We start from the raw sequence: 9,212 nt of genomic DNA, 5'->3' as shown, positions 1-9,212 counted from the left end.
TTAAACCTGGAGTCATACAATTGTTGCCATCCTTTTATGGATTGGACAAGGAGGACCCATATCATCATGTGAAAGAATTCTTAAACATTTGCTCCACCTTTAAGTTCCAAAACTTCTCAGACGATTCGATCCGCCTACGCATGTTTCCTTTTTCTTTGAAGGATAAAGCGAAAGCATGGTTGAATTCTCTAGAAGTTGGATCTATCACTACATGGGACCAACTGTCTAAGAAGTTCTTAAACAAGTTTTTCCCCGTTCACAAAACCAATGCCCTCCGTAGAGAAATTACTAACTTCACACAAAAAGAGGGCGAGCACTTTCATGAATGTTGGGAAAGATGGAAGGACTTGCTTCTTAAATGTCCTCACCATGGTTTTGAGAAGTGGCAACAAGTTCAATACTTCTATGATGGTCTGACACCACAGAACCGTCGCATGGTTGATGCCACCAGTGGAGGGTCATTCATGACCAAAAGTGATGTCGAAGCGTGGAACTTCTTTGAAACCTTGTGCGAAAATTCCCAGCAATGGGATTATTCAAATAGAGGTGACAGAAGTCCCCAACCACAAAAGAGAGGTGGTATATATGAGATAGGAGTCATGCCAGAGCTGAGCGCCAAGCTTGATAACCTGACAAAGAAAGTTGATGCTCTGGTATTAAATAGCGGACCACCACAAACAGCTTAAGTCGAGGCATATGCCACATGTTCTAGTCCTGCCCATCCTATGCAGTCTTGTCCATCTAGTGCAGCATTCCCAGAACTTCTCTCTGAACAAGTTCATGCTATGAACACTTTTCAAAAATCTGGGAATGATCCTTACTCGAACACATACAACCCAGGGTGGGCTAGACATCCAAATTTTTCTTGGGCAAAAGGACCACAACAAGGAGGACCATCTGGAAATCCTCCCATGCAACCGCACCTCCAAGTTGGCAGTCCCCAACCTCAACAGTTTCCACAATATCAACAACTGCCTACACAATCAAGGAAACCATCTCTTGAGGATACACTCCATCTTTTCATGCAGAGTTCTCTCCAATTCCAAAAAGACACCCAACAAACCTTACTGGCCAACCAGCAAAGCTTACATGCAAATGCACAATCCATTGCCAAGCTGGAAGTACAAATGGGTCAACTAGCTGCCACATTGAGTGAGAGAGAGAAGGGCAAGTTCCCTAGCCAACCTGAGGCTAATCCAAAGGGACAGTATGAGATTGGCTCTAATTCCAACCAAGGGCAATATCATGAACAAGCCAAATCGATCACTACCCTTAGGTCAGGCAAGCAGATTGATAACAGAATAGAGATGCCTGGGGATGAATCAAATTCTAAAACAGAAGATCAAGATGAAGCAGAGAGCCATACCAATGCATCCAAAGTCCAAAAGCTCTCTGACTCTCCAAGAGCCACTAATGTGCCACCTTATGTGCCCAAAGCACCCTTTCCTCAACGTCTGGCACCAATAAAGAAAAGAAATAACTTTGATGAAATCTTGGATGTGTTTCAAAAAGTGCAAGTCAACATCCCGTTGCTTGACGCTATCAAGCAAGTCCCTGCTTACGCTAAGTTTCTTAAAGATTTATGCACTCAAAAGCGTAAGCAGAATGTTCATAAGAAAGTCTTCCTTGCAGAGCAGCTCAGCTCCATGATTCAACATAACACCCCTCCTAAATTTAGGGATCCAGGAGCTCCCACCATTTCTTGCGGCATAGGAGATCATAAGATCGGGAAGGCATTACTAGATTTAGGGGCAAGTGTCAATTTGTTACCATATTCGGTTTATGAGCAGCTAGGACTTGGTGAGTTGAAACCGACTAAGGTAACATTACAACTAGCCGATAGATCTGTCAAGGTGCCCCGGGGTGTTATTGAAGATGTGTTAATCCAGGTTGATAAATTTTATTTTCCAGTGGATTTCATAGTTATAGATACTCAGCCTGTCCAGAATCTTCATAGTCAGATCCCAGTCATTTTGGGTCGTCCATTTTTGGCCACATCTAATGCTATTATCAATTGCAGGAATGGAGTTATGAAATTGTCCTTTGGTAACATGAATATTAACTCAATGTTTTTAATGCAGGACAACAACCCTCAGATTTGGATGACATATTTGAAGTGGACATGATCGAGAGCCTTGTGTAGGACTCCTTCCGTACATCTTTTGAAGATCCTCTTGAGACCTGCTTAGCACAATCGGGCATGGATTTTGACATTGATAGTCCCATCCATGAAGTCAATGCATTGCTTGACTCTACTCCTATATTGGAGACTGAAAAATGGAGAGCGAAAGTGGAACCTCTCCATCCCTCTGAGACTTTTCTTGACAGCATAGCTTCCAACTCTGAGAAGACAAAGGCGAGCAGGCTGCTTAATGTTCTTAGAGCATATAAGGCAGCAATTGAACGGAAGATAGTGGAAATACAGGGAGTATGCCCCACGATATGTATGGATCATGCTGTGGAAATGTCGCATAACATGCAAAGGAAGCGTGATCCTAACATAGAAGAAGTCGTTCGAGCAGAAGTCCTTAAATTATTTGACGACAGTGTCAGTTGCCTTATTTCAGATAGCACAGTTCATGGGAACTCACATCACTTGTCTGGGATCGGTTAATGAAAGTGTGGAGGTAATTTCTTTGGCGGACCCCGGTTATAAAGATTATTTCATTCATGGTCCGTTCTTGTCTGGCTGAAGACGTTAAACTTAGCGCTCATGGGAGGCAACCCAGTCTTTTTGCTTTATTGTATTGCTTTTTATTTCATTCATTTCATTTTTCTCATTCATTAGTTCAATGTTTGTGGGTAGCATTGCCGCAAACCCTCACGAGACTACAACTCGTCCACTAGGGGTAACCTAGGGGTTTAAAGGCTTGTTGCATGCGCTAAATGCAATCGAGAGCACCTGCGAAAGTGGTATAGGTAGGATCTTCTTTTCTTTTTCTTTTTGTTATTTTTGCTTCTGTTAATTTCTCTCTTGCCCTAACTTGCTCTTACATTGATAATTTTGGGAAGCCTCTTGATTCTCCGTCCAGGTACTATCTTTCCCTCATTCCTCTTTTATTATTCGTTGTCCCATGTGCATCGCATGATTATTTCTTTTACATTGAGGACAATGTAGATTTTAGGTTGGGGGTGGGAGATTAGGTAACCTAATCAGTATTTTCTTGGTCTTGAGCAAAATTTGTGAAAATTTTAAGAATTTCTATTGAATTCAAAGTGATTTTGAAGGATAGTTGTGATTTTACCATTATAAGCTACATGATGTTGGTAACTAATGACTCTTGGATTCGGCCATCTGCTTGATTTCACAGTCCATTTTGATTTGTTAATCCATGATTAGACGTTGTAAACATTGATTGAGTCATGATTTCACATATCACATCTCGCTTACACATTAAGCTTTCGGTTCGATAACTGAATGATTAACTTGGTAAAAAGAAGAATTAAAAGGCTAAGTCACATAATCTTTACCATAGGTTTGCTCCCTATAGGTATAGATTTGATTCTCCATAGTTGACTTATAAAAAATGAGGCGACGAGTTTTTGCCATAGGTTTGCTCCCTATAGGTAAGAATTTGATTCCCCTCATTTACGTTACTGCTCATAAAGAAAATCAAAGGTTGGTAAAATTAAAAATTAATCTGTGAGATAAGTGTTGGTTTCAAGCTTGGTTGTCACGAATTACCAATGATAGCATGAGATTGACAATTGGATCTCTTAATGTTTGTAAGTCGAGATTACACTTTACATTCATGGAGCTCGATGTTCAGAATTGTTCCAATTAATGGATTAATAGTTTGAAATTAATTATGAAATCTGTCGACAGCTTGATTTCAGGAGAAAATTCTACTTACCATTCATGAATCTTAGAATTTTCACATCTCAGCTGTTTGTTCACAAGTTACTTGAGTTACAGGAATCATCTTTTATTTCTAAAATTATTTTTCGCATACTTTGCTCGGGACTAGCAAAATGCTGGTTGGGGGTTGTGATGTTGGTTTAAACAAAACATCAAGTTTTTGGTAATTACCAGATTTTACGTATATGATAATGCTTAATGGAGTATTTTAATTGTATTTTTGTTACAGGATGAAGTCAGGAGCGTTAATTGAAAATTGATGTTAAAGGCATGGATTTCATGATCCAAAATTACCAGAGCACGGGATGGACTCCAGAAAACCAATAGTGAAGATTTTACACGCCTGAGATCTGAGGAAAGCAAGGCAAAGGGGCCCGAAAATGATCCAGAATGCAAGATCACATGTTTCCCGCCATCCGATCAACTCGAAACTTCATACACGGGATGAGGGCCGTAAATTAACCGTACATATTAAATTTCAGGCATAGAAGATCTTAGGAAGTGGTCCAACGGACAGATCAGCCTATTAATCTCTAATTTGGAGCCCACCGGATATTTGGAACTGCCTCAACCTTTGTATTGACGGTTTAAATAAGTTGAGAAACAGGATGGATGGATTGGATTTCTCGAAACCATCACAGTGGACCCCTTATGTATAGCATGTGTACATGGTGCCCATGTGCACCGCCCGTATACCGAACGACCTGCGTCGGGTCAGCAACGCTGACCCGAACTCTTTCTTAAAAACGGAAATTTCCGTTTCCAGCGCTCCGCGAACCGAACCGCGGTCGTCGATTGTGGGGCCCACCTAGTGTCCAAATGAACAATCCAAACCGTCCATCCACTTCCTGGGGCCGATATTATCATCGCCTAGATGTCCGTTTGGTTCCATGCATGTGTACGGACGTTGACTGCTGAAAAACGCAAAACGGACGGTGAGTTCAAAACTCCGTGGGCCACCGCAACTCTAACTCGAAATTGGGCATTCCTAGCCGTTTTTTCATCCTCCATGCAATGGATGGAGTGGATTTTTGAAATAATTATCAAAATGGGTCCCACCATTGCCACGGAAGTGGTTTCGCGTCCGCGTAACGGACGGTCGTTGTCCGTTTTTGCGAAGGATTGTGGGCCCCGTACGTCACCCGTATGGCCGATCCGAGCCGTCCATCTTGTAGAGTGGTTCGAGAGCTTCAAAACCATGCTGATATTCTTCTCTCATGCGTGCACACGTGCGTGATACAGAGCCCACAAAAGGGCTACCCGGTGACATTCAAAACTGATCTTTTTGTATTTTCTTCTCTGGGCCATATCAATGGACATTCAAAACCACCCATTCTTGACTGAAATTTCATCCTGAATCCAATGGACGGGGTGGATTTTCCAGAAAATACCTTAGTGGGGCCCACCGATCACGGCTGCGAAAAATTACACTTTGAGTCCTTCTACGACTCTGCCACCGACCCCAGCCATCCAGCAGCTATAAAAGGGGAGTTTTGGACGTGGGAAAGTCATTCAGAACCAGGGGATTCCAGATCTGGAGCAAGAAAGAGAAGAAAGAGAAGAAAGAAGAGAGAGAGAGATTGTTTGGTTTGATGTTTTTTCATGAATTTTATTTAATATTTTTTATGAATTTTATGGGTCACTAATCTCTCAGCTAGGGCTGAGATGAAGCCCTTAATTTGATCAGCTCTTGTGTTGGTTGATTTACTTTGAAGTTCAATTAATTTGTTTCTTTCTCTAAGTGGGCTTTATGGGTTTAAATTCTATACTTCTCCATCTATGAACTAGATTAAAGTATATATATGGATGTTGTTTGGATGCTTATTATAGGTGCTTGTGTCTGATCAAGAACAAGTTTCCTATAGAGGAAGAAACAGGGTGCTTTAATGAATGTACATTCCATGTACCCGACCAAGGATATGGGATATGTCATTCATGGCATTGCTTAAAGGAATTAGACAGTTTGTATGCCCGATTAAGGACACAGATTGTGCTTTCTCTGTATAAGTGGTATCAATCTAGATCAAGGTGAATCAATAGACAAAACAAGGGTTAGGATAATTAGGGGTGGATTCGAAAGTCCTAGTGCTCTCTCTCTGATTGAATTTTCTTCCCTGTTCTTAATTAATTGATTTTCATAAAATTGTGCTTAGTAATTCATTCCATTATTTGTTGGATTAGTTAAGGAGAATCATAGATTTGAATTGTGACGACCAGTCCTCGTGGGAACGATCTCGTAATACGTACCGTATCTGCATCTGATTCGTATACTTGCGAGTTTAAAAATCATTTAAATCATGTTGGTTTAAACAAAACATCAGTTGCATCTAAAACGTCCCACCACTTTGAAAGCTCATTTAGGGCATGAGCTAAAGAATGAGCCAGATCCATAAGTTCAAGTGGACCCCACCATTTAAAATAGTGGGGATAGTGACATTCACCGTTCAAAACTTCTTAAGGGCCACGACAGTTCCGATCAAGATGATGTGTTGCCTTCATCTACCTCCATGTTAACTTATAAATAGGTTGGATCCAAAATAAAAATACATAACGATGGGCCCTTGTAGGATTTTTAATGGTGGGAATCATTGTCACCATTGATATTTGGAGTGCGGTCCAGTTGATCTTTTGATATGATTCGTTTGTATATATTATATATACATTTTGATTTATTTGTGGCTGTCCATTGAGGCCCACCTTGGTATATGTATGAGGCCCATCTTAATTTATTTGTGGCTGTCCATTGAGGCCCACCTTGGTATATATATAAGGCCCAAGTGATTAGGCCCATCTTGATGTAGTTATGGCCCATCCGCTGAGGCCCACCTTGATATATATAAGACCCATGTTATGAGGCCCATCTAATGTATTGGAGGCCCATGGGTCGAGGCCTAATGGGATGTACATAAAGCCCATTGTAATGTGATTCCACCATGGTTTATGTAATGATGTTTATGGCGGGCCGTGCCTAAGGAACAATGTTGGTTTGACGTCCACATTATAAGGATGATGTTGGTTAAATGTCCGCATTGTCACTCTCCTTAGGGCCCATTGATAGGCCCATACTTGTACATGTAGGGATAGTTCATCACTTTATAATATGCTTAGTATAATTCCATGCCTCATGCCATACGCGTCATATGTATGCTTGATATGAGGAATGTTTGATCATAGCATAAGCCGTTGGGCTCAGACATTTACGGGATTACTTATGAGACGGAGCGCCCCACATAAGCACATGGTACGTGCGAGATTGTTGCATGATTATATGGTATGACTCATGCATCTTGTATTGTGAGTTATGATCACTATACACCCTAGCGACATCAGGGTCGTAGCCCCTACAGGCACATCGTAGATGGTTAAATGGGACACCGAAAATACTTGGTTCTAGCACTGTGAGTACGTAGGATGTCCTTGGGTGAAAATCCCAGAATCTCCAAGGCCAGGAGGTGCCCCAATGTCTAGACCGAGTGGAACATGAGCGCCTGAGTGCTGAATACCAGTAGGCCGCATCTCCCACTATGTCGTGGTCGCTTAGAAGGGGGTGTGGCCTTATCCACCTGAGTGAGGGGGCTATAAGCAAGGTTGAGTATGACCAGCTTGTAAATGGGTTCGTTACCGACGAACTGGGTAGGTATTGGCAGACTACTGGTCAGGCGGATAGTGAGGTCTATTCTGCTCGCTGGGCTGTGCAGCGAGGGAGGATGCAGTCGGTGTCGAGTGTAATAGACCCCAATGATTTCTCCAGAGAGCAACTGTACTGATATGTGGACTTATTGAGCAGGAATTGATTATCCATTCATTCATTCATTCACTATCCACTCGGGCTGGTGGTGTGTAACTATTTATTACATGTACCATCGCATGGCCAGGATTTCAGCTGGGCGCGCGACTAACCTGAGATCAGGAGTTTACCACATTGTGTCTGACTATCCAAATTAAGGTATGGGACTGGTTTAGATAGAAGTCCCTTGTGATGGACTCCATAGCCTGTAATACTTCATATTATCATCCCTACTTCACATTCTAGCATGGTCATTTCATTCGCACCGCATATTACATTGCATCCGTAGTACTTAGCATTTTGTGTTACTATGTTTTTATACTTATATGGCCTAGATGAGGTTGATGGTATTCCTGGCTCGTCAGGGTTTGCATATTGCATTTGCATCCTCAGCATCTATTATTGTCTTATTATGTTTTGCATCGCATAGCCTTGGTACGGCTGATAGTACTCATGGACTTACCAGTATATTTTCGCTTACTCTGATATCGTATGATTTATAATCTTGTCAGTATTTTTTCTTATTCCGATTGTGTATGATTTATGAGCTTTATGGTATACTTGACACTTATCTTGTGCACACATTTGCACTACCCTCTAAGCTTTCTATAAGCTTATCCATGATAGATGCATGCAGGTGATGTTAGGTTGCAACAGTGTTGAGCTGGAGCGTGCAGTGGTCTTCTGGAGCTTGATTTTTGATTTATGTATTTCCCTTTCAGCATTGTACTCAAATGATTATATTAGTGGATATGTGATGATGATGTTGCCTTTATAACTGGTTATACGTGTGGTTATGCTCCATTACAAAAAAAAATTCATACTGAAAATCCTCTTTGTAGTATCCCAGGATTGGAATCGGGCACGTGATTGCTGGGATCCAAGAATGGGGCACTATGGAGGTTGTCGGCGCTAGATTTGTTGATCGGGAAGTATCTGTTCTCTTAGTACAAGTTGAACATGAGACAAAGACGTTGGATGGATCTCCTGAAGGACTATGATTTTGATCTTCAGCACCACCCAGGCAAGGCGAACGTAGTGGCGGATGCCCATAGCCATCAGCCACGAGTCCTGGTGACGCACATGATGATTCAGAAGTGAAAGATGCTTAAGGATGTGTCAGCGTTTGACTTTAAGATCAGCTTACAGTCTTCTATTGTGCAGTTATCGAGCCTGACGATTTAACTTTCTCTTATCGCTAAGGTGATCGAGACTCAACAGCCAGATGAGTCGTTGTAGTGTTATCGGGCAGAGAGAGCATCTGAGAGTCAGTCAGATTGGTAGATTAGTTCTGATGGTGGACTTCGCTTCAGAGGCTGGTTATGTGTCCTGAATGTTTCAAAGTTGCGTAGAAATCTTATGACCGAGGCACATCGATCGCAGTTTTCTATCCACCCTGGCTCGACGAAGATGTATCGTGATATGAGGAGGCAATATTTTTGGGTAGGGATGAAGCGCAGATAGCCAGTTTTTTGGCTGAGTGTGACACTTGCCAGCGTGTCAAGGCTGATCATCAGAGACCCCCAGGTCCATTGCAGCCGTTGAGCGTCCCGACATGGAAGTGGG

The 9,212-nt window shown here is 42.0% G+C and overlaps 1 non-coding gene across 1 annotated transcript; it reads right to left on the bottom strand.

Annotated features, from left to right (window-relative positions):
* Nucleotides 1-269: 269 nt before the first annotated feature.
* Nucleotides 270-376, bottom strand: LOC131257059 (small nucleolar RNA R71). Its single transcript, XR_009177081.1, has one exon. It is a non-coding gene; the product is annotated as a small nucleolar RNA R71 (small nucleolar RNA).
* Between the last annotated feature and the right edge of the window lie 8,836 nt (nucleotides 377-9,212).

Source organism: Magnolia sinica, chromosome 9 (assembly GCF_029962835.1).
Source record: "Magnolia sinica isolate HGM2019 chromosome 9, MsV1, whole genome shotgun sequence".
Classification (NCBI taxonomy): domain Eukaryota; kingdom Viridiplantae; phylum Streptophyta; class Magnoliopsida; order Magnoliales; family Magnoliaceae; genus Magnolia; species Magnolia sinica.
This window is presented reverse-complemented; position numbering and strand designations above follow the sequence as displayed.